We start from the raw sequence: 27106 nt of genomic DNA, 5'->3' as shown, positions 1-27106 counted from the left end.
ATGATGAGCTGCTTAAGAAACACTTCCAAAGAGCAGGTAAGTAGCAAGGTGAGTGCGCTCCAGCAGACATCTTCACAGACAGTATAACTCACATTTATAGTCTAAAACAAGGAACTTATGCATGGCTTCCCATGAATCTTACAGGTCCTTGGAAAAGCAGCTCACCCCTTTGCAAGTAAAGCCTGAGCAGACCAGACACTGGGGTTGCAGCTCCTTCCGTAAGGGTCCCTGCAGTCACTCAGATTCCTTTGCATGATTCTGAGTCACTACTTGGAGACAAAGAGATGTGCACGTGTGTGTGTGTGTGTGTGTGTGTATTGGTATGCCAGCATCTTTTACCATGGCAAATGAATGCTAGACACATGTACCACTTTTTAAAATTAACTTTATTTATTTCAGAGAGAGAGGAAGAAGGAGATACAGAGAGAGAGAGAGAATGGGCACACCCAGATCTTCAGCCACTATAAATGAATTCCAGATGCAAGTGCCACCTTGGGCAGCTGGCTTATATGGGTCCTGGGGAATTGAACCTGGGTCCTTTGGCTTCACAAACACCTTAATCACTAAGCTAGGCTGACATGCACCACGTTTTACATCTGGCTTTACAAGGGTATTTGGGCAGTTGAACTCAGGCTGGGTAGGATTTGGAAGCAAGTGCATTGACCAATGAGCCATTTCCAAGTCCCTAAGTCAAATCTGTGATAGTTATTCATATGCTAATAAATTTGAGTTGTATTCCCATCATTTTGAATGTTAAGCTATGGTGGCTGGAGAGATGGCTCAGTGGCTAAAGGTGCTTGCTTGCAAAGCCTGATGGCCTGGGTTCAAGTCCCCAGTACCCACATAGAACCATATGCACAAAGTGATGCATGTGTCTGGAGTTCATTTGCAGTGGCAAGAAGCCCTGGCATGCCCATCCTCTCTCTCAATCTCTCTCTGTTTGCAAATAATAAGCTATGAAATTCCAACTCTTAATTTAACTACCTGGAGAATGTTGGGGTTTTGGTTTTTTGAGGCAGGTGTGGACCTGTGTTGTAGTTACCTTCTCATTGCTGGCACAAAGCACCTGACCAAAAGCAGCTAATGGCAGGAAAGGGGTTTTCCTGGCTTATAGTCTCAAGAAGAAGCTTCATGATGACAAAGCATGATAGAACAGAGTCTGGACATCACTTCTTGCCACAGCAAAATAGCAAGAAAGTGAACCAAGTTCTGGCAAGGGGAAAGCTGGGCTATAATAGCCCCAAACCTGCCCACAGCAATACACCTCTTCCAGCAAAGCTCCACCTCCCACATGCCAACAGCTGGGAACCAAGCATTCAAACCACATGAGCTATGTTGGGAAATCGGATTCAAACCAGCACAACTTGATTATCTACCCTGCAATTTCCAGCCACCTCTGCAGGCTGGGGCTTATGTGCCACTTCAATTCTAAGGCCCTCTGCTGTACTCTGTTTCCTATGGTTATATTCTGTGGTCTAATACCCTCTGTTTTATGTATATAGTGGCGTCTTCCAAAAGTTGAAGTTGTGTTTTATTCAGATTTTATAGTTACATATATTTGGAGAGAAAGAATAGATTTTGTGGGGCTGGAGAGATGGCTTAGTGATTAAGGCACTTTCCTATGAAGCTTAAAGACCCATCTTCAACTCCCCAGATCCCACATAAGCCAGATGCACAAGATGATACATGTACAATGTTGCACATGCACACAAGGTGGCACATACATCTAGGTTTCGATTGCAGTGGCTGGAGGTCCTGACACACCAATGATCTCTCTCTCTCTCATAAAAAAGAATGGGACTTTAGAGATGGCTTAGTAGTTAAGGTGCTTGCCTTCAAAGCCTAAGTACCCATGTTTGACTCTCTAGGTCCCACATAAACCAGACACACAGGATGGTGCATGTGTCTGGAGTTCAATTGCAGTGGCTGGAGGCCCTGGCATGCCATTTCTCTCCCTCCCTGTCTCTGTCTCTGTCTCTCTCTCTCTCTCTCTCTCTTGTTTTCTCTCTTTCTCTCACACATAAAAAGGACCAGTCTGTTGGACTAGCCTCAAAAGAATAAGAAGGATGAGGAGGAGAGGGAGAAGAAGAAGAAGGAGAAGGAGAAGAAGGAGAAGAAGAAGAAGAAGAAGAAGAAGAGGGAGAAGAAGAAGAAGGAGAAGAAGAAGTGGAAATAATAATAATAATAATAGATTGTGAGTTCTTCACTTTACTTGGAACTTGAATTCTTTAGTAAATGTTTAAAGCCTTTTTAATTTGGGGGCTGGAGAGATTGCTTAGTGTTTAAGGTGCTTGCTGGCAAAGCCAAAGGATCCAGGTTTGATTCCCTAGTGCCCAGATGCACAAAGTGGCACTTGTGTCTGAAATACAATTGTAGTGGTTAGAGGCCCTGGCATGCTCATTCTCTCTATCGGCCTGCCTCTCTCTCTCTCTCTCTCTCTCTCTCTCTCTCTCTCTCTCTCAATTTCTTTCTCTCTAAAATAAATAAATAAATAATAGTAAAGTCTTTTTAATTTAAAAAATTATTTATGTGTGTGTGAGAGAGAGAATGAGTTAAAAATTTTCCTATAGTTTTTTTTTTTTTTCTTTTTTCAAGGTAGGGTCTCACTCCACCCCAGGCTGACCTGGAATTCACTATGGAGTCTCAGGGTGGCCTCGAACTCACAGCGATCCTCCTACCTCTGCCTCCCAAGTGCTAGGATTAAAGGCGTGCGCCACCACACCCAGCTTTGTTTTTAAAAATGTTTTATTTTTATTTACTAATTTGCAAGCAGAGAGTGATAGAGAGGAGACAGAGAGAATGGACATGGTAGGGTCTCCAGCCACTGCAAATGAACTCAAGACACATGTTCTACTTTGTGCATCTGGTTTTATGTGGGTATGGGGTAATTGATCTTGGGTCCTTAGACTTTGCAAGTGAGTACCTTACTGCTAAGCCATCTCTCCAGTCCACTCTTATGTTTGAAAATTTAAAATTAACTTAAAAATTAAAATACAAGCTTCAAATCATAAATTACAATATAAGTTAGGCAATATATTGGAGTAAGCAAAAAAGAAAATACAAAATGAGGCTTAGAGTTTTTATACCATTAAATACTTACATAGCTGGTTTTGGCATTATGGAGATTTATTCTGAGTGCCCTGTGCCCCATTAGGTATCAAAATCTATATAGAGACCAGGCATGATGGCACATGCCTTTCATCCCAGCACTTGGGAGGCAGACAGGTAGGTGGATCGCCTTGAGTTCGAGGCCACCCTGAGAATACATAGTGAATTCTATGTCAGCCTGGGCTAGAGTGAGACCCTACCTTGAAAAACCACAAAAAAGGGGGGCTGGAGGGATGGCTTAGTGGTTAAGGCATTTGCCTGCAAACCCAAGGAACCCAGGTTGAATTCCCTAGGACCCACATAAGCCAGACACACAGGATGGTGCATGTGTCTAGAGTTCAATTGCAGAGGCTGGAGGCCCTGGCACACCATTTCTCTTCCCCCCCCCCCCCCTCCTTCCCTTCCTGTTTCTCTGTTAAATAAATAAATAAATAAAATTTAAAAATATTTTAAAAAACACAAAAAGTCTATAGAAAGGCAACCTCTGTCCATAAAACATTTGCATATAACTCCTTCAGCCCTCTGCTTTATTTTAAATAATATTTATTATAATACCTAATATGTGAAACCTCTGGAAATAATTGTTAGTCATTCAATTTTTTGTTTTTTTTTAATTTTTTATTGATAAATTCCATACATATAGACAGTGATCATAGTCCCTTCTCACCACCCTCACTTTTTCCCCTTCCTCATATTCCCTCCACCAAAACCCTTATTTCTAACTGGTCCCTCTTCTATTTTGATGTAATAATTTTTCCCTCTCCTATTATGCAGGCCTTGTGTAAGTAGCATCAGCCACTGTGAAGCCATGAATATCAAGACCACTTTGTATCTGAAAGATAGTATTGTAAGCACTCTTTCACTTCCTTTGACTTTTACCTTCTTTCTACCACCTCTTCTGTGATGGTCCCTGAGCCTTGGAGGGTATGATAGAGATGCCTCACTACTTAACACTCCACTTTCATTTCTCAGCACTTTGGTGAATGTTGAGTCATACCAGTAGTCACCCCCATATGAAAAAAGAAGTTTCTCTAACCAAAAGTGAGAAGATGGGCATAAGTATCAACTTATGGGCATTAGCATAAGTATTTAGAGGGTGGTTTGGTGGGTATAATATATCCATTTACTCAAACAATAGTAGTTTCTCCCTAGGGTGCATGATCTCCCCAGGCATAAGGTTTTGATTAGGTTTTCAGTACCAGGCATGAGGCCTTCCCTCCCATGGGCCTCAAGTCCAATCAAAGAGCAATTGATTTCCCCCATAACAGACATGCCACCATTGCACCAGTTAGTCCATTTGGCCTGGGTAGTCAAATGTAAAGCTTGCAGGGTCCACTTCTGGTTAACACAGTTGATGACTTTTCTTCCCCAAACAAGCTACATGGCTCTTTCTAGCATCCTGAAAACTAGTCAACAGGGAGGAGGCTTCCAGATCAGCTCCAGCTTGATCTCTTAGTGTCCCGCAGCCTAGGAATGTGGAAACTTCAGCAATAGGGTCTTACCATTTAGTTCAAGTGGGCAACCAAGAGCCTTGTCAATAGCTAGTGTTTAGGGATCCTCAGAGCCCACCTGACCAATAATTCACAGGGAGAATCCCAATCCTGGCACTGAAATTTTCTTATAACAATCTATGGTTTCTGGACACAGCACTATCAATCCCCACATGGTAATTCGGGCCAAACTCTCTTTTTTAACAATATATTATTTAGCTAGTAAAGAAGTAGGTTTCCATGAAGCTTATCCATAACATTGTTAATTACTATTAATTTTTTTATTTATGTGAGATATAGATAGAAGAGAGAGAGAATAGGCACAGCAGTGCCTCTTGCCATTGCAGCTGATCTCCCAATGTATGCACCACTTTATGCATCTGCTTTTATGTGGGTATTGGGAACTAAACACAGACCAGCAGGATTTGCAGGCAAGCATCTTTACTTACTGAGCTATTTCCCCAGGCCATATTTAATTTTTGGAGTAATATGAAAACAGACTATGCATTTAGTATAGGTACATTTTTTTCTAAATATTTTCACTGCACTACTTACTGAATCCATGGATATAAAACCCATACACACAACCTTTCCTGAAAGGGAAGTATCAGTAATTAGAGACTATAAGGCCAGTGTGGTAGCTCATACCTATACTCCCAGTATTCTGAAGGCTGAGATAAATGAGTTCAAGGTCATTCTGGGTTATAAAGGTTAGTTCCAGGTCATCTTGCAGTAGATTAAGACCCTGCCTCAAAAAAAAAAAAAAAAAAAAAAAACAAGCAACAGCAAAAGTAATGAAAGTATCTAAGCTCTATATGAAGAGGGAAGTAGAAGAGAAGCAAGAATGAGGAACACAACCAAAAGCTGAAGTAGTAAAATTACAAACAATGAAAATTTTAAAAAATCAATAGTACCAAAAATTATTATTATTTTCCCATCTACAGGTACATCTGTAGTAGAAAAAGGATGGATCCATCTCACCCAAGGTCATAGGAAGAACTTGTAACTCTAGAAATGACAAACTCTTTAAGTTTTCAAAGAATGGGGGCGAAATGATTTAGGACAAACTTGGCTCTTTCACAAACACACTCTCTGGGAGGGTCCTACAAGTATCTGATAGCACTTTTTTTTTTTCAACACACTTTTTTTTTAAAATATTTTTTGTTCATTTTTATTTATTTATTTATTTGAGAGCAACAGACACAGAGAGAAAGACAGATAGAGGAAGAGAGAGAGAGAATGGGTGTGCCAGGGCTTCCAGCCTCTGCAAACGAACTCCAGACGCGTGCACCCCCTTGTGCATCTGGCTAACGTGGGACCTGGGGAACCGAGCCTGGAACTGGGGTTCATAGGCTTCACAGGCGAGCGCTTAACCGCTAAGCCATCTCTCCAGCCCTGATAGCACTTTTACATTGCACCTTTCAATTTTGCTGGCTGTCAAAATCAGATTAACACCAGCTGTTTAGGATTTCTGGACAAACATCTTCTCCAACAACACTGCTTATGTCTGTACCATCTGCTTCCATGTTTCTCTTGTCATGGGCCCAAAGAGGACCAACTGTGCTTATCTTCATCCAGCTCCTCAAATGGATCCTCACAAAGTGTGGAATGTCTTCTGTGAGAACTAGAGATGGCAATGTTGAGAATACTGCCTCAAAATACTGACTGTCAAGGTAGGATGGAGCTGGGTGTGGTGGTGCATGCCTTTAGTCCCAGCATTTTAAAGGCAGAAGTAGGAGGATCACTGTGAGTTCAAGGCCAGCCTGGGACTACAGAGTGAGTTCCAGGTCAGTCTGGGCTACAGTGAGACTCTACCTCACAAAAAAAAAGAAAGAAAGAAAAAAGGAAGGTAGGATGTGATGAGGATACAGGTGCATATATGATATACATATAATTACATATGTTATACAATTAATATAATATTTAATGAAATTTTATATAGTATATATTCACAATATCCATTGATTTCATAATGTTGCATAGAGTCAAGTTCAGCAAGGTAATTTCAGCTGACAGGCAGTAACAGCAAAACCAACAACTGATTTATCCTTGGGGATTTGGGTAAGCATGGTTAAGAAACACTGGCTTAAAGGTAAAGGCATGCTGGTGCATGAAGAATGTATAATAAACATGTTCTGGAGCTGGAGAGGTTTCCCAGTGGTTAAAGACACTTGCTTGCAAAGCCTGATGACCTAGGTTTGATTCCTCAGTACCCACAAAGGCCAGATACACGGTGTGGCACATGCATCTGGAACTTGTTTGCAGTGGCAAGTGACCCTGACATGCTTATCCCCTCTCTCTCTCCCTTGCTCTCTCTCCATCTCTCTCTCTCTCTCTCTCTCTCTCTCTCTCTTTACAAATAAATAAATAAAAATTTTTTTTTAAATAAAAATATTTTTTAAAAATAGAAAAAGAAACATGTACTGAAGAGAACACATCTTGTGGATTATTGGGTGAACCCTAAAGATAACTTGTCAAAGGACCAATCCAGAAGGAAAGAGAAAAAAAGATGGTCAGTTAACCTTGGTCCTATGGGTAGCGGCAAGTTGTCCTACTTTTTATACTTCTCTTATATATGATATATATATATGAACATATATATATGAACAGTAATACAGTATACAGTAATTTGATCATGTCCCTATCCCTTTATCTTTGTTTATCCCCTCTCCCCTGTTCTCCCTTCTATTCCAAAGGTAGACAGTCCTTCTTCTGTTTTGTTGTCTCATTCCTTTTGGGGGGAAGAATAACGGGTTGAGATACGGTCTTGCTCTAGCCAAGCTGACTAGAATTTACTGTGTAGTCTCAGAGTGGCCTCAAACTCATGGCAATCCTCCTACCTCTGCCTCCCAAGTGCTAGGATTAAGGTGTGCACCACCACACCTGGCTGTCTCATTCCATTTGTCCTCCTTTATCCTCCATATAAAAATGCTGATGGGCTCAGATCATCTGTGCTGTTCTTGTTGGGGTATCCATAGCCATGGTAGGGTCATGAATACACTAATCAGGAGGACAGGCCCCAAAGTACACCTATAAACCCTGTGGTGCTTACATTCTTTCTACACCCTTTTTCACAATATTCCTTGACCTTGGACTGTGTGATAGAAATCTCCTTTGGTGTGGAGCACTGGAAAGCCTTTTATTTTCTACTTTGATGAGTTTTAGTCTGTTCAGTGTCTGTCAGCATCTCCATGGAGACGGTTCTCTATTTAGTGGTGAGAGCAGCATTCATATTCTTTCCCATCTTCCTGTACACTATTCCCAGTGCTAAGCCTGGGCTTTCTCTTCTTCTTGCCATGTAGGTAAGTCTTGGATTTTCCCTGTATTTGCTACCATCTCTTAAAAAAAAAAAGTTCTCTAACAGAAAGTGAGCACAGCAGTATCAAAGAATCAAAGACATGCCCACTTTTTAGTGCTGCAGGAAAAAGAAAAACAAGCTGTTTTTGTTTAAAATCCCATCCACCACAAAAGGCTTCCGTACCTTTGTGGTGTAGTTCAGCTCTCAATGGGGGACACAGCATAGGTTCTGCTAACCACCACCCCAACACACACACAATTTCCACCACTTCCCTGAAATTATTGCAGAGCTTGGATCACTTCAACAGAGTCAATAGCTCCCAGTTCTGTTGCATGGTTTGTAGATCACTACACCTATGCAGTCTTTACCAATGAAGACTCAAGGAACCATTCTCACCTTGTGAACTGTTGCAAATAATCTTAAATCTCACTTGTGTCACTGTTGATCGGGATATCCACAAATTCTATAAGTCCTTATTTGAAGGGCATTCCACTGAGAATCCCTCTGGTCTTTCTACAGTAGGGTCAGATGGGTTTGATGAACTTGACCACCTTCCCAGGCTGGATTTTTTTAGTCAGACTCCTGAGCCATGTTGACAGGCTACAGTTTATTCAGAAGAAATACCTTAAAATTTTTATTTTATATGTAGCTGAGCCTGACCTAAAACTCACTAAGTAGCACAAGATGCCTCAAACTCATGACAATGCCCCACCCCTGCACCCCGATTGCTGAGATTATGGTCTGCCACTATGCCTAGCCTCAAAAGCTGTTTTTTGAAAAAAAATCAATAAAATTGATGACAGTCAATAAAAAAGTGATGTATTGGTTGAATTGCTAGGATAGAAACTGAGGAAATGATATTATTATAAATTCTACATATGTTGAAAGAGTAATATATTTTGCCAAAATTTGTCAATGGATAGTTGAACTAGACAGATTTTTTTCTGATTTACATATTTCATTTATTTTTAAAATATATATGTATATATGTATTTGTACAAATATCAAAAATGATCAATTGTGTTTATATTTTCAAAGGCTGTCATGTCTTTTGTTTTTAATGTATACTGTTAAATTATTCTTGCTTTTTTCAATATTGAAAAATATCACCATAGATATTATTGTTTCAGACCTTACTTGTTACATTTCTGCACAAGTTGCTAGTAATTTGACTCTGCTGAATACACACATACATACATACACTCACATCCTTTCTCTCCTAACCTCTTGATGGACACTGGGATTGCTTCCCCTTTTTGGCTGTTGTGAATAATGCTATAATGCTATAATGCACATTGCTATAAAATTGTATGTTTATGTCTTTGCTGTCATGGTGTAAATTAAAGACATATTTCTTGAAAGATATACATTACAAAAAACTAAGTGAAAAATAAATGAGGGCTCAGTAGGTAGCTCACTGGCAAAACACTAGTCTAGTACACCTAGACCTGGTTTGAGCCTCAGCATCAAAAGGAAACAAAAAAAGTATAGAAAGTGTGATCCAGGTGTACTGGCATGGCAATCCCGGTGCTCGGAAGGCTAAGGGAAGCATTGAGTTAGAGGCCAAGCTGAACCCACACGGTGAGGTCCAAACGAAGTGGGAGATATGAAAAGCCCTACAAAGCTTTAAAATGATTTCATAATTATAAATATTCTGTGCAAGAAAATACCTAGATGACTTCTCTGCTGAGATCTAGAGAACATAAGTTCTGATAAAATTCATTGGAGTGAGGTTTATTTTAATAAATAATTCTAAAACCACTATATATGTGAACAAATCTAATTCATAATGTTCTTGGCCAATTCAGCATTTTCCACATTCCTTTTACATTTATAAAAAGTCACATGCCTTTAGGCATCAGCAAGTCAGAGATGAATTGTTTTTCCTAGAGAGTCAGCAATTTATGGGAAATGCTCATTGCTTAATTTATTTGGGGGACTAGAAAGAGAACTATTCTTTGAACTCCTCATGCAATTTATCAGCAAAATCCTATCCAAACACTTTTATGATATATCTAGAAGCATGCAAGTGCATTTACCCACTGAGCCATATCTCCAACTCTGTATCCAAATCAGAGCACCCTCGCCACCTCCGCGCACACACCACCACCCCTTCTCACTGGAACCTCACAGCAGCTCCTGGCCAAGAGCTTGTTTCCCTGCTCGTTCCCCACACAGCGGCTGCACCGATACAGACACACAGAAGTAAGCTGCGTCCTCCATCTGTTCTAACTCCTTCAAATCTCCATGTGACTCAGACCAAAGACAGATTACCAGGCCCTTAAGAGTTGACATCCCACACTTCCCTCTGTGGCTTACCTACCTATTTCTTCTGGAATTCTCTTCTCTTTCTTTCTTTCCTTTCTTCCTTTTGGTTTTTTAAGGTAGGTTTCACTCTAGCCCAAGCTGACCTGGAATTCATTATGTAGTCTCAGGCTGGCCTCAAACTTCATGGCAATCCTCCTACCTCTGCCTCCCATGTGTTGGGATTAAAGGTGTGCACCAGCACACCTGGCCACACTATTTTGTTAACAGAGAGTTTTATTATGCAACCCCTCTTGCCTTTAACTTGTGACCTTCCTGCCTAAGCTTTCCAGCACAGGAGTCTCCACCTCTGCAGGGTATTTCTGCCCAAATTCTCTCACTTTTTTAAGTTATAATTTTAATGAACTAATGAAGAAGTTGGTTTTCATATGTCTTACTCATATTTTAGGATACCCCACTCCCTCCTCTCTTAGGTCCCCCCTTTCTTGGGCCCCTCAGACCTATCCACCCCCAGCCCTCTACTTATATATCTGCTATACCCTCCCTGTGAGCCCTCTCCCCTCATGGCCCATTTCTAGCTTCCTGACCTCTACTACTAACTTATCCCAACTTATATACAAATCTAAAAAGTCATTGCTGGGATCCACATATGAAATAGAACATGTGGTGTGTCTTTCTGAACCTGGGTTACTTTACTTAATTTAATAATTTCCAGATCCAAACATTTTCTTGTGAATTTCATTTTTCTTCATAGCTGAATAAAATTCCAATGAGTATGTTTACCAATCTTCATTATCCATTCATTAGTTTATACACATCTAAGCTGACTCCATTTCCTAGCTATTGTAAATAGAGTAGCAATAAACATTCATGAATGAGCCACAGTGTCTTTGAAGTGGAATGTAGAGACATTAGGGTACATGTCCAGGATTTGTATAGCTGAGTCCTTTAGTAGGTCTATTTTTCATTTTCAAGAACTTTCACATTGATTTCCATAGTGGCTGCACCAGTTCTCACTACCAACAACAATGGGTAGTGGTTCCTCTTTCCCCACACTCTAATCAGCATTTGTTGTCATTTGATTTTCTTCATGATAGCCATTCTGACTAAGGTAGGATGGAATATCAAGTCATTTTATTTTACATTCCCCTGATGTCTATAGATATTACACAAAATTTTAAAAAATATTTATTGGGAGCCAGGCATGGTGGTGCACACCTTTAATCCAAGCACTCAGGAGGCAGTGGTAGGAGGATCACCATGAGTTTGAGGCCACCATGACACCATGAGACTACATAGTGCATTCCAGGTCAGCCTGGGCTACAGTGAGACCCTACATCAAAAAAACAATATATATGTGTATATATATATATATATATATATATGGCTGGAGAGATGGCATAGTAGTTAAGGCATTTGTCTGCAAAGCCTAATGATCAGGATTTGATTCGCCAGTATCCATGTAAAGCCAGATGCACAAAGTGCTGAATGCATCTGGACTTTGTCTGCAGTGGCTGGAAGCTCTGATGGGCCCATTCTCTCTTCCTCTTTCTCTCTCTCTTTCCTCTCCCCTTGAAAATAAATAAATAGCAATATATAAATTATATTTATTGACCATTTGTATTTCTTCTTTTGAGAACTTGCTATTAAGTTCAATGGTCCAGTTTTTTTAATGGATGATATTTATTCCTTAGATTTTTTTATTCTTTTTATATTCCAGATATTAGCCCTCTGGCACATAAATAGCTGGTAAAGATTTTCTCCAGCTCTACAGGATGTTGCTTAACTTGGTTGACAGTTTCCTTAGCTATATGGTATGTTGCAGTCAGGTTCACATTGCTGGTAGAAATCACCCAACCAAGAGCAGCTTCTGGGAGAAAAAAAAGAAAAGGTTTATTTTGGCTTATAGGCTTGAGGGGAAGCTGCACAATGGCAGGGGAAAATGATGGCATGAGCAGAGGGTGTACAGACAACAGGAACAGGAGAGTGTGCCAAACACTGGCATGGGGAAACTGGCTATAACACCCATAAGCCCACCCCCAACAATACACTCCCTTCAGGAGGCATTAAATCCCAAATCTCCATCAGCTGGAAACCTAGCATTCAGAACACCTAAGTTTATGAGAGACACCTGAATCAAACCACCACATTCTACCACTGGCCCCCATAAACTTATATCCATATATGATGTAAAATGCAATGCATTCAATCCAACCTTAAAAGTTTCCATAGTTTTTATCAATCCCAATGATGTTCAAACATCCCCATGGTCCAAGATCTTTCAACTGAGCCACAATTCCAAAAACATAACCTCAAAAAACCCATAATGATACAGAATAAATACTCACACTACAAAAGATGGCATTGGGCACAGCAAAGAAATATTCAACCAATACCTGTTTAAAACAACCAGGGAAAACATCAAACTCTGTAGGTTAAAGTCCAACAACTCTACCCAGTGACAAATCTCCAAGTTTGATCATTTTAACCAGAAATAAGTCTCTGGCATTCCAATCCTACCCCTCCAGCTAGGCTACTCACAGTCCTGGAAATCTTCATCAGGGCTGGAAGCTTTCCTTAGCAGCCATCTTGTGATCCCAGCATCTCCACTGGGTTCTCCACTGCAATCTATGGTTCATCCTCATGACCCCATGGGGTCTCCATGCAGACATCCAGCAAACCTGCTTCGCACTGCCTATTGCCATTTCCAAAACACAAGACCATGTTGCAAACTCAATGCCCTCTCTTTCCTGCATTTCTTATACTCCACAATACCAGGTAGGGTGCCAATTTGTTAATCCAGGGGGGAATAAAGCAGACTTTGAAGAACAGGACACTCCTTGAGCACTCACACCACTCCAAAAGAGTCTACATTCTTCCTGTTGCCTCAGGGCAGATCAGCTGGACCAATCTCAAAAGTTGCAATCTCTCAAACAATTTGCAGGTGAATGGGTGGCAATTTAGGCCCAAAGATTTCATTTTGTCTGTTCCATATCCCTCTGCTCACACCAATTTATTTCTATGGAAAGCAACCCTGCACAACTTCTCAAGACCCAGGCATAACAGTAAGCTTCCCACACAAACTGCTAGCCCAATCCAGGCACAGCAATTTCTCACCCTCATAAGCCAAACCTCACAGTCCATAGTTCTTACTGCATTCAGGTCTTTCAACTCTGACCAGAATAGTCCACCAAGCTGTACTTACAGCACTGCAAGGCATCTCTTAGGCCAAGGTTTCAAATCCTTCCTCTTGAAAATCAGCTCCAAAAGGCCAAAGCCACATAGTGGTCAGGAGTCTAGCAGCAATCCTACTCCTCGGTACCACTTTACTATTGCAGTCAGGTTCGCATTGCTGGTAGAAATCACACAACCAGGAGCAGCTTCTGGGAAAAAGAGGGTTACAGCCTCAAAGGAAAGCTCCAAGATGGCAGGGGAAAACGATACCCACCTGCTCGTACTGGGTGTTACAGGTCATTGCTCAAGAAGAGAGGGAAAAAAAAAGATAAGTGATATAAAAGAGATAGAGAGATGACAGAGAAGAGGCAGAAAGAGAGAGAAAAAAATAGAAACAGAAACAGGAGGAGATAGAGGTTAGTTATTAGTTTTTGTCATAACCTCTCCAGGGACTTGTGAATCAGGTGTTCCCTCTAAGGGCATGGTGAAGGTTCAACCATTTGGTATTTTAGGATGCATAGTTTTGTGGTACCATTGCCGTTTGGCTCCAGTTTTGTGTCCCCCACCCACTCTCTTGCCTCTTGTCCCTCCCCACCCTCCCTAATGTCCAGTCATCGAGATGCTTGCTAGACATGTCAGCAATTTGGGTAGGTTCAGATTAGGAGCCGTAGATGAGTGAGACTATGCAGTGATTATCTTTCTGTGATTGGGTGAGTTCACTGAGAATGATCTGTTCCAGTTTCGACCATTTTTCTTCAAATTTCATTGTGTCACTTTTCCTTACTGCTGTGTAGAATTCCATCATGTAGATATACCACATCTTAGTTGTCCATTCGTCTAATTATGGACATCTGGGTTGATTCCAGCTCTTAGCTATTATGAATTGAGGAGCTATAAACATGGTTGAGCAAACTGAGGTGTGGAGCTTTTAGGGTACATGCCCAGTAAGGGAATAACTGGGTCTGTGGGTACCTCTATAGTTAGCTTTTTTAGGAGTCTCCATATTGCTTTCCAAAGTGGTTGTAGCATCTTATATTCCTACCAACAGTAGATGAAGGTTCCTATTTCTCCACATCCTCACCAGCATTTATTTTCATTTGATTTTTTGATATTTGCTATCCTTACTGGGGTAAAGTGGAATCTCATAGCTGTTTTAATTTGCATTTTTCTAATGGTTAGGGATGATGAACATTTTCTTAAGTGTGTGTTTGCCATTTGTTTCCTTTGTTAACTGCGTGTCCAGTTCCTTGCCCAATTTTGTGAGTGGGTTGTTTGACTTTTTATTGTTTTAGCTTTTGAGTTTTTTGTAGATTCCAGAGGTCAGGCCTTTGTCAGTTAGATATTCAGTAAATATTTTCTCCCATTCTGTGGGTAATCTATTGGCTCTGCTTATTGTACATTTGCCTGTGAATAAACTATTCAGCTTCATAAGATCCCATTGGTTGAGTAATTGTTTAAGGTCCTGTGCTGCTGGGGTTTTGTTCAGGAAGTCTTTTCCCATTCCATTATCATGGAATGTTCCACTTATATTTTCTTCCAGTAATAGCCAAGTTTCTGGTGTTATATTGAGGTCTTTGATCCATTTGGACTTGATTGTTGTGCATGGCGAGATGTGTGGATCAAGTTTCAATTTCCTGCATATGGTATCCAGTTTGTCCAGCACCATTTGTTGAAGATGTTGTCTTTTTAGGGCCTTTGACAAGTAGCTCTAATTACTTGACCAAAAGTCTGTCCTCCATTCTATTTCATTGGTCTATATTCTTGTTTTTATACCACTACCATGCTGTTTTTATTACTATGGCTTTGTAATATAACTTTAGATCAGGTATGGTGATGCCTTCAAGGTGTTTCTTTTGCTGAGGATATGTTTGGGTGTCTGAGGCCTTCTGTTTTCCATATGAACTTTGAGATCATTTTTTCTATCTCTGTGAAGAATTATGTTGAGATTTTGATTGGAATTACATTAAATTGCCTTTGTTAGGATTGCCATTTCCACAATGTTGATTCTGCCTATCCAGGTGTCTGGGAAGTGTTTCCATTTTCTCAAGTCTTTCTCAATTTCTTTTTTGAGTGTTCTTATGTTTTCATTTTATAGATCTTTCATTTCCTTGGTTAATGTTATCCCAAGGAATTTTATTATTACTATTATTATTTTGCTATTGAAAATGGGACAATGTCACTTATTTCTTTCTCTGTATCTTTGTCATTTGAATATAAAAAGGCTACTTATTTATGTGAATTGATTTTGTATCCTGCTACTTTGCTGAAGGAGTTAATCACCTTTAAGAGTTTTGGGATGGGGGTCCTCAGGTCACTTATGTATAGAATCATGTCATCTGCAAATAGAGCTAACTTAACATCTTCTTTTCCAAATTGTGTCCCTTTTATTTATTTTTCCTGTCCTATTGCTTGAGCTAGGACTTTCAGTACTATATTGAAGAGCAGAGGTGAGAGTGGACACCCCTGTCTTGTTCCTGATCTCAATGGGAATTCCTTCAGTCTCTCTACATTAATTATTATTTGAGCTTTAGGAGCTTTATATATAGCTTTATTGTGTAAAGATATAAACCTACCATGCCAATTCTCTCTAATGTTTTGATCATGAAGTGATGTTGTATTTTGTGCATCTATCAAAATGATCATGTGATTTTTGTGTTTAACCTTGTTTATATGGTGTATTACATTGACAAATTTCTGTATGTTGAACCACCCTGCGTTCCTGGGATGAATCCCACTTGATCAAGGTGGATAATGCTTTTGATGTGTTGTTGAATTCGGCTTGCAAGGATTTTGTTCAGGATCTTTGCGTCTAAGTTCATCAGAGAAATAGGCCTGTAGTTTTCTTTTCTTGTGACATCTTTGCCTGGTTTTGGTATTAGGGTGATAGTAGCTTCATAGAAGGAGTTGGGTAGCTTTCCCTGTTCTCCAGTTGTGTGGCATGGTTTGAGAAAGATTGGTTTCAGTTCTTCCATGAAGGTTTGATAGATTCAGCTGAGAAGCCATCTGGTTCTGGACTCTTCTTTTGGGGGAGGTTTTTTTTATTACCTTTTCAATCTTAATGGGTGTGATATGTTTGTTTAGGACACTAATCTGCTCTGATTTTAGCTTTGGTAGATGATATTAATTTAGGAATTTATCCATTTTCTACATATTATCCAGTTTTGTGGAGCAGAGGTTTTTAAAGTAAGACCTGATGATTCTCCCCAGTTCATTTATATTTGTTGTGATCTCTCATTTTTCATTTCTAATTTTGTTAATTTGAAGTGCCTCTTTTTTTCATTTGATCAAATTGGCCAGGGGTTTGGCAATCTTGTTTATTTTTTCAAAGAACCAGCTCTTTGTTTTGTCAATTTTCTTAATTGTTTTTTTAGTTTCCTATTCATTAATTTCTGCTCTGATCTTAATTATCTCTTTCCATCTGGAGCTCTTTGGGTTGGATTGTTCTTGCTTTTCTAGTGCCTTTAGGTGGATGGTTAGGTTATTGATTTGGGATTTCTCTGTCTTTCTTTTTTTAATATTTTTTTGTTCATTATTTATTTATTTATTTGAGAGTGACAGACACAGGGAGAAAGACAGATAGAGGGAGAGAGAGAGGATGGGCGCGCCAGGGCTTCCAGCCACTACAAACGAACTCCAGATGCATGCGCCCCCTTGTGCATCTGGCTAATGTGGGACCTGGGGAACCAAGCCTCGAACCAGGGTCCTTAGGCTTCACAGGTAAGCACTTAACCGCTAAGCCATCTCTCCAGCCCTCTCTGTCTTTCTTATGAAGGCATTTAGTGCTATGAATTTTCCCCTGAGGACTGCCTTCATTGTGTCTCATAAGTTTTGGTACAATGTGTTCTCATTGTCATTCATTTCTGAAAATTTCACAATTTCATCTTTTATTTTGTCCATGACCCATTTTTGTTTAAAAGTGTGCTGTTCAGTTTCCAGGAGCTGATGCGATTCTTGGTGGATCTTTTGTTGTTAGCTTCTAGAAATATAGCATTGTGATCTGATATCATGCAGGGAGGGTTTCGATCTTCCTAAATATATGGAGGCAGGCTTTGTGACCCAGTTTATGAGCTATTTTAGAAATGTTCCATGGGCTGCTGAGAAGAATGTGTAGTCCATGGATTTTGGGTGGAATATTCTGTAGATGTCTATTAGGTCTAACTGTTCTATGGTTTTGTTAAGCTCTCTCACTTCCCTGTTGAGTTTCTGTTTGGATGATCTATCTATTGCTGATAATGGTGTATTGAAGTCCCCAACTATGATGGTGTTGGTGGTTATTTTTCTGTTTTATTGTCGAGTAGGTTTTGTTTTATGAATTGTGGTACACCTGTGGTTGGTGCATAAAGATTGATTATTGTGATATCTTGCTGGATTGTTCACTTGATCAGTAGGAAGTAGCCTTCTTTGTCATTTTTTAATTTTGACTTGAAGTTTATTTTATCTAGTATTAGTATGGCTATGCCTGCTTTTCTCTTATTCCCATTTACTTGGAATATCATTTTCCACCCTTCCACCCTGAGGAGGTGTCTATATTTAGTGGTGAGGTGGGTTTCTTGAAGACAAAAAATTGAGGGGTCTAATTTTCTGATCCACCCTGTTAGCTTATGTCTCTTGATGGGTGAATTAAGGCCATTGATATTTAGGGTAATGACTGTGAGGTTTGATTTGATCCCTGATATATTGTGTTGGTTTATAAGTTCTCCATGCTTTTGGTCTGAAATTTCTTCCCATTCTGGTATTCCCATGTTCCAAATGTTAGGACGTTTAAGGGTATCCCACAATTTTTCATGTTCCATTCACAGAAAATTTTGAGCTTATTGAAGCTATTGAACTCTTGAACTGTTTCTTCTGTTTTTTATTCCTGATCTGATTTTCTATCCTCCACATTGCTGACTCTATTCTTGAGAGCTTCTAAAGTGTTTCAGGCTTTTTCATTTAGATTTGCATTTTCTACTACTTTCCTATGTATGGTTTCCACCCCTCTGTCAACACCCTTTTCACATCACTTTCTGGTTTTCTTGATGCGTCTTGAAATTCATCCATGCATTTCTATATGTCTTCATTTAGCATAGCCAGCTGATTTTTTTAGGTCCTTTTTTTTTTTCTTTCTCTCTCTCCTTCATATACCTTAACTGTCTTTGGACCCCTTCCATTTTCTTATCTATTAGGTCTAGTCTAGTGATGGCAGCATCCAGATGATTATCAGTCCTTTGTTGCTTTTCTGCAAGTTCTACCAGTAGTCTGGTCAGGGTTGCATTGCTCATAAGTTCATTTTTGGGTTCTACTTCTTGTGTCTCTTCTATGTTTTGATTAGAGACATCCCTTGTAGGATAGGGTAATCTTACTGGATTTACTTGCATTTGATTTTTTATGTTATTCTTTTGTTCTGTGGTCTTCCCATAACAGTATGGGGGCCAAGAGAATGGTACTGTGGTCAGATGGGCAGTGGAAGTGGTGCCAATTCAAATGGGTGGAAACTGGTGCTAGGTGGGACCCAAAGTGGGGGGGGGGGGGCATTGGAACAGGGAGTGTCAGAGTCGCTAGGGGTGGGGCAGAACAAAGAGGATCAGAAGTTGCATGGGGGAGTGGGATGGAAAGGAAAGGGTCTCAAGTTGTGGGGCGTGGGGGCAGGGCAGAATGGAGACTGTCCAAAGTCACAGGGTGTTGGATAGGAAGGAGAGGGTCCAAAGTGTGGGTGGGCGGGGCAGACAGGAGAAGGTCTGAAGTCATGGGTAGTGGGGTGGAAAAGAGAGGGTCTGCCGGGCGTGGTGGCGCACGCCTTTAATCCCAGCACTTGGGAGGCAGAGGTAGGAGGATCGCTGTGAGTTCGAGGCCACCCTGAGACTCCATAGTGAATTCCAGGTCAGCCTGGGCTAGAGTGAAACCTTACCTCGAAAAAAAAAAAAAATAGAAAAGAAAAAAAGAAAAAGAAAAAGAAAAGAGAGGGTCTGAAGTGTGGGGGGCAAGGCAGAATGGAGAAGTCCGACATCATGGAGTGGGGGGGCATGACAGAATGGAGAGTGTCTGATGAAGTGGGGCAGGCAGGGGATCCAGGTGATCACCCTCGTCCAGCAGCGCAGGTGGAGCTACTGGCCTGCATCCACTTGCCTGCAGTTAGTGCAGGAGTAGCCTGAGGTTGGGACTGTGGCTAGGACAGCTGCTTGGGGGTATTGCAGGACTGGTGGGCTACCTGAGAGCATGGGGATCAGCTGACCCTCTTTTTGCCCCTCTGCACCCTCCAACTGGCATCTATTAGAGATTCTTCTCCCTTAAAAGACCCAGTGACCCCTTAATGTCTTGCCTCTCCTTCCCTGGGAATTGTTGCATGTCTAGGCAGATGCCATCTTGACCAGAAGTCTTTTATTTTTACTACAATGATTTTTGCCCTATCTTGATTAGTGGTACTGTTGGATTTGGTATGGTCTTGGTTTTCCAAGGGCTTTAGGTGTATCACTATTTACTTAGTTCTTTCTGTTTTTGTTATATAAACACTTAGAGCCATAAACTTCTTTCTTAGGACTGCATTCATTGTGTCTCAAGGGATTTGGTATGTTCTATTTTCATTTTCATTTGGCTGTAGGATTTTTTTAAATTTTATTCTTGGATTCTTCAATGACCCATTCATTTTCTAATATTTTATTTATTTATTCATTTGAGAGAGAGAGAGAAAGGGAGAAAGAGAGAGAGAGAAAGAGAGAGAATGGGTACTCCAGGGCCTCTAGCCACTGCAAACAAACTCCAGACACATGCACTCCCTTGTGCATCTGCCCTACATGAGTCCTGGGAAATTGAACCTAGATCTTTTGGCTCTGCAGGCAAATGCCTTAACTGCTATGCCATTCATTATTTAATCGTGTGTTGTTCAATTTCCAGGAGTTTATGTATTCTATAGTTTCTCTTGCTATTCTTTCTTGTTTTGTTTTTTGAAGTAGGGTCTTGCTCTAGCCCAAGCTGACGGGGAATTCATTATGAAGTCTCATGCTGGCATCAAACTCACAGTGATACTCCTACTTATGCCTCCTGAGTGCTGGGATTAAAGGTGTGTATCACCATACCTGGTTCCTGCTGTTTATTTCTAACACTATTGTATTGTGGTCTAATAAAATGCAAGGTGTTATTTTAATTTTCCTAAGTTTTTTGAGACTTGGCTTTGTATCCTAATGTATGATATATTTTAGAGGAAGTTCCATGAGCTGCTCCTAAGAATGTGTATTCTGTGGAATTTGGATAGAATATTCTGTGAATGTCTGTTAGCTCCATTGTTCTATAGTGTCTATTAGGTCCATTGTTTCTCTGTTTATTTTATGTCTCAATGCCCTGTGGGTGATAGTGGGTGTTGATGTTGTCTAATATTACTGTATTGGATTGATCTCTGACTTTATATCTAGTAAATTCTGTTTTATAAAATTAGGTATACCTGTATTTGCTGTGTAATTGTAATGTTCTCTTGGTTTATCATTCTTTTAATCAGTATGAAGTGACTCTCTTTATCCCTTCTAATGAGCTGTGGTTTGTAGTATATTTTGTCAGAGGTTAGTAGTAGCCACACCTGCGTGTTTCCTGATTCCATTTGCTTGGGATATCTTCTTCTTTCACCCTAAGGTAGTGTCTGCTTTGTAAGATGAATTTCTTTTTTTGTTATGGGTAGGGGCAGATAGAGAAAATGGGCATACCAGGGCCTCCAGCTGCTACAAATGAACTCCAGACACATGTGCCACCTTGTATACCTGGCTTACATGAGTACTGGGATATTGAACCTGTGTCCTTAGGCTTTTCAGGCAAATGTCTTAACTGCTAAGCCATCTCTACAACCTGAGATGAATTTCTTGAAGGCAGTAAAAGGATGGATCTTATTTTCTGATCCAGCCTGTTAATTTGTGTCTTTTAATTGAGGAGTTCAGAACATTAATAATAGAGCTAATCTGTGTCATGTTGAAGATTTTGTAGGGTTTGATGTTCTTTTGGTCTTCATTTGATTAACAACTGCTCTAGCATCGATAATTGGTGTTTTACCTGTAGCCTCTTGAATATGTTTATTCTCTTTAAGTGACATGTTCCATCCAGTATTCTCCATAGGACTGGCTCAGTACTCATAAATTGCTTTAGCCTGCTTTTGTCATGAAATTTTTTGTTTTGTCCTTCAATAAGGAGAGATAATTTAGCTGGTATAGTAGTTTGGGTTGGCAACTGTAATCTTTCAATACTTGAAAAACATTATTCCAAGCCCTTCTTGCTTTTAGTTTCCAGTGAAATATCAGTTGTTATTCTGATGGTCCTGTCTTTGTATGTAACAAAACATTTCTCTCTTGCAGCTTTCAGTACCCTTTCTTTCTTATGCGTATTTAGTGTTTTGATTGCAATATGATGTGGAAATTTTCTATTTTGGTCCTATCTAGTTGGTGTTTTATATGCCTCTTATGCCTAATTTGACTTCTCCAGGGATCTCTTTCCCTAGATTTGGGAATTTATTTTTCTATAATTTAATTAAAAATTTTTCTATGCCATTAGCTTGAAGTTCCTCTCCTTCTATGCCTATGATTTGAACATTTAGTCTTGAACATTTGGTCTTACCAAGACATCCCATGTTTCTTTCAATTTCCATTCATATGTGTTTTTTTTTTTAATTTCTCAATAGTTTTGACTAATTGATCCAATTCTTTTTCCTTGTCTTTGGGGCCTGATATTTGTTTTCCACTTGACCCATTCTGATGCTAAGACTTTTCATGGTGCCTTCTGTTGCTGCATTTTTTATTGCTAGCTTTATTTCTGTTTGGTTTTTCTTCCAGATTTCTATCTTTGTTGAGTCCTACTTTCATATCTTGGTTTGACATCTTCATTTTAAGTAGTCATTTGGGTTCTCTTAGAATTCACTTAGGTATGTATTTCTGTCGTCTTTGAACTTATTCGGGATTTCATTCATGCATTCAGCTGTGTCTTCTTTGGGTTCTTTGTACATATTTATAATCATCTTTTGAGCTCCCTGTCTGTAGTTTCCTCTGAGTAGTTCTCATGGGTCTCCCCTGCTATGGGATTGGTATTTCTTGGGGGAGATATACTGGCTTGGTTTTTCATGTTGTGCTCAGTCTTATCTATCTGGAGGCAGTGCTTTGGTCAGGTATTTCTGACAGACACGAGTTAATTCAGTAGTTAGAATAGTGCTTATCATTTCTTTGTGATTGTATTACTTCTTGTAGCTATTAGAGTCCTTTTCAGAAAATCCTTGCATATTCCTAAATCCTCTACAGTTTCAAAGTTTCAGGTCTCTCTACTTCAAGGTCTTTGATTCATTTGAATTGATCATTGGGCAGAGTGACATATACCAGTGGAAATCCAATTTTCTGAGTACCATTTGTTAAACAGGTTGTCTTTTCTCTAATGCATATACATTTTGACAGCTTGTCAATGACTAGGTGGCTGCAACTGTGTGAGTCGATGTCTGTTCTCTGCTCTATCCCATTGGTCTGATGTGTGTTTTTGTGCTAGTTCCGTGATGTTTTGTTACTACAGCTCTGTAATATAGTCCAAAATCAGGTATTTTGAAGGTTCTAGCACTGCTTTTTCAGCTAATGTTTTTGGCTATTTGAGGTTATTTGTGTTTTCATATGAATTTTAGAACTTTTTTCCTAGTTTTGTGAAGGGCGTCATTGGGATTTTGATGAACATTACATTGAATCTGCAGATTACTTTCAGCAGCCATTTCACAATGCTAATGGGTAGTATGGCCATGGGAAGTCTTTCCATCTTTTATGTCCAGTGGCTTGTATTGTCATTATAGAGGTCTTTCCCTTCCTCAGTTAGGTTTATTCTCAGCTTTTTATTTTTTGCCTATGTATAGTATGTGTGATGTAGCATGTGTGTGGTATGTGAGTGTGTGAGTATGTGTGTGTGTGTGTGTGTGTGTGTGTGTGTGTGTGTGTGTATGTGTCTGTGTGCAGATACATGTGTACCAAGCATGTGTGTTCAGTGGACAATAGAGAGCTTCCTGCTGCTTTGCTCATCTGTTCTTTTCTTGAGATGGAGTCTCTCACTTGAAGCTTACTGTTTTTGAAAAGCTTAATAATTCTCTGGTCTCTGCTCCACACAGGACCAGGGTTACCAATGTGTGTGGCCATACCAAGATGTTTACATAGGTGCTAGTGAACCAAAGTCAGGTGGCTTCAGGGTCTCTCAGGCCCCCATGCTTGCGCAGGAAGAACTCTTACCCACTGTGCTATTCCTTCTGCCTTCCAAGGCTTGTTTGTTGGTGTTTTGGGGTTTTTTGACGCTATTGTACTCACATAAAGTCAGGTGCACAAAGTGGCACAATGAATCTTGAGCTCATTTGCAGTGGGTGGAGGCCTTGACATGTCCATTCTCTCAATCTCACTTCCCTCTCTCTCTCTCTCTCTCTATCTCTCTCTCTCCTTGCAAATAAACAAATTTAAAATATGCTAAAATGATAGAAACAATGAAGAAATGGATAAATTTCCAGACACATGAGCTGCCACAATCAAGCCAAATGATGCTGGGAAAATTGAAGAATGTAGGAGAATGGATTTAGATCTTTATCTCTCATGCTGTATAAAAATCAATTCAAAATGGATCAAAGACCTTATGGTAAATCCTCAAACTTCAAAAATGCTATAAAATAAAAGGGAAAATGCTTCAAGATGCTGGTATAATGAAGGGCTTCTCAAACATGATGCCAAGGGCTCAGGGTCAGGCTTTGAGGGGCCACAGCCAGGCCTCGGTGCCTTCTTACTCTCTGCTTCCTCCCAGCTGCTCTGCTGATGTGAGCCCTGCCGTGCATTTCCCACCGCCGTAGACTTCTCCTTGAAACTATAGGCTGAAAACAAACCCACGCCATAAACTCTTTTCTGGTCAGACATTTTGACCTACCAATAAGAAACAGGATCTCACAGGGGATTAATATCTGAAATCTATAAAGAACTCAAAAATTTTAACACCACAAAAAAACAAGATCGATCTAAGCTGGCAACTGTGGAACCAGAAACCAACCCTACTCCTAACCCCCACCTACAGAAGAGGAAAAAACAGAATCGAATCAGGAGGTTGCTAACCCAGAGCTCTATATTAGATATTCTTTACAGAACAGGTGGGCACTCTGGTTTTTTAAAAATGACAAAAGCAAAACTTGGCAAGCAAACCTTCGACTGATCTCTAAGTTTGATATTGTTGAAGACTTTTGGGCTCTATACAACCATATCCAGTTATCTAGTAATTTAATGCCTGGATGTGACTACTCACTTTTTAAGGATGGGATTGAACCTATGTAGGAAGATGAGAAAAATAAACGGGGAGGATGATGGCTAATTACATTGAACAAACAACAGAGACGAAGTGACCTCGGTCACTTTTGGCTAGAGACACTGCTGTGCCTTATTGGAGAATCTTGTGATGACCACAGTGATGATGTAGGTGGAGCCGTTGTTAATGTTAGAGCTAGCAACGTGGACGACTGAATGTGAACACAGAGAAGCTGTTACACATATAGGGAGGGCATGCAAGGAAAGATTAGGACTTCCTCCAAAGATAGTGATTGGTTATCAGTCCCATGCAGACACAGCGACTAAGAGCGGCTCCACCACTAAAAATAGGTTTGTTGTTTAAGAAGACACCTTCTGAGTATTCTCATAGGAGACTGCGTCAAGCAATCAAGATTTGGGAGCTGAACCAAAGCCTCATCACAGCAGAGTGGACTGCATTTGAATTTTATTCCATCTAAATGTTGCTAAGATATAAGAGAAGTGTCATTCTCCTTTGGCTTGTACTTCTGCATTCTTTTTTTTTTTTTTAATTTTTTGCTAGAGTGTCCACTCTCCCAATCAAAGAATTACCGTATACACCATGCCCAGAATCCATAAATGTGTTCCTGGACTACTCTGTAATAGCTTAGCTGAATTACCCTTACAATTATAAACACATTTTACCTTTCCACCATATTCAAAAAAGAACTTGTATTTTTATATCTTAGCAGGAAAAAATACTTTATGTTCCACTTTATGCAGGAGCATATTGCTGCTTTGAGTATGATGAGTGCAGTTTTCTAGCAGTTTCTCTTTCTACAGCATTATGTTTGCTGTACTCTTGCTGAGGCTGCCAGCTTTTAATTTATTTGTTTCCCTACTTGATAACATGAGTGATTCTGATTGCAGTTTTTCATTTGTTCTGCTTTTGTTTTTTCTCATGTAACATTGGTGAAGGATCCAGGAATATGACAGAAGGTGGAATAAACATTAATTTTGTGCATTCTAACTTTTTGGTTTTTTGTAACTACAAAGCTTTGCTACAAATTTATGCATTTCATTCAAATCAGTGATCTATGTTTGTGTGATTTCCTAAACATACTTGTGGATTATAAAAAAAAAGTAACACCATAATTACATTCCTAACTAGAATTTGTATGTCTGTTTTGTATCTTTATGCTGTATTTTAACACTTTGTATTACTTAGGTTGTTTTGCTTTGGTTAAAATGGCTCAAGTAGAAAAGCAGTCCCATTCATATTAAGACAGTGTACATAAATAAAATGTGTACAGTGAATTGTCTTTCAGACAACTAGATTTGTCCTTTTATTTCTCCATCTCTGTAGAAGGAACCTGTACTTATTGCAAGGCAGTCTCTTGTGTCTTCTTGTAGTGTCTTCCACAGGCACAACCTACATTTGGAGCACTAGTTTGCTTATTATCATGTTTATTACAATTTTTAATAAATTGAATAGGTAGTGTATATATATATATATAGATATATATATATAGATATATATATATATATATGTAATTAAAACTGATGTGGCTATTTTTTTTAATAAAGTTAAGGCACAATTAAAAAATCCAATCAATAAATAAGGAATTTAATTTAACAACTTTGAAAAAGAAGATATATACATGGCCAATGAGTATACACAATGAGGAAATGTTTACCATTAGGGGAATGCAGCTGAAACTGCATTGAGTTTGCATTTCACCCACTCAGAATGGTTATCATTAAGAACAACAACTAACAACAAATGCTGACGAAGACATGCGGGAAAGGGTCCTTATACTCTGCTGGTGGGTATGCAACTTAGTTCAGCCACTATAGAAATCAGTATGGAGTTCCTTCAATACCTAGAAATAGAACTATTTTGAAAAAAAAAAACACCAACTTTTTATCACACTGGAAAGATGGGTCAGCAGTTAAGGTGCTTGCCTGCAAATGCTGAAGACCTGAGTTCAATTCCTCGGTACCCATGTAAAGCCAGATGCACAAACTGGCTCATGCATCTGGAGTCCATTTGCAGAGGGTAGAGGTGCTGGCATGCCCATTCTCTCTGTCTCTCTTCTATCTCGCTCTGTTTGCAAATAAATAAATAAAAATATTTTTAAAACCTTTTTATTGACAATTTTAATACATGTGTATATTTTTATCAAAATCCCTCCCATTACATTCTTTTGTCCCCTTTCCACAGAGTCCTTTCCCATTGGTCCTTCTTTTGTTTGATGTATTTACCCTTCTCATCATACATGATGAAGTCTTAATGGACCCAATTTTGTGCAAGTCTTTTTTTCTTCTCCTTCTCCTTCTTCTTCTTCTCTTTCTCCTTCTCCTTCTTCTTCTTCTTTAGTGAGAATGGGGAAGCCAGGGCCTTCAGCCACTGCAAACAAACTCCAGACACATGTGTCATTTTGTGCATTGGCCTTAAGAAAGAAATGGTGTTGTGGATTATGCATTGTGGGAGCAGCAGTCAGTTATTTTTGCGGGGAGAGGGAATGTCTCTGGTCATGATGTCTCAA

General features: G+C 39.7%; 1 pseudogene; it reads left to right on the top strand.

Moving 5' to 3' along the window:
* On the top strand, positions 1 to 25284 carry LOC123457741 (annotated as a pseudogene).
* Positions 25285 to 27106: the final 1822 nt, after the last annotated feature.

This window comes from Jaculus jaculus, chromosome 1 (assembly GCF_020740685.1).
Source record: "Jaculus jaculus isolate mJacJac1 chromosome 1, mJacJac1.mat.Y.cur, whole genome shotgun sequence".
NCBI classification, from domain to species: domain Eukaryota; kingdom Metazoa; phylum Chordata; class Mammalia; order Rodentia; family Dipodidae; genus Jaculus; species Jaculus jaculus.
The sequence above is the reverse complement of the archived record's forward strand: the minus strand, read 5'-3'. Positions and strand labels throughout refer to the sequence as shown.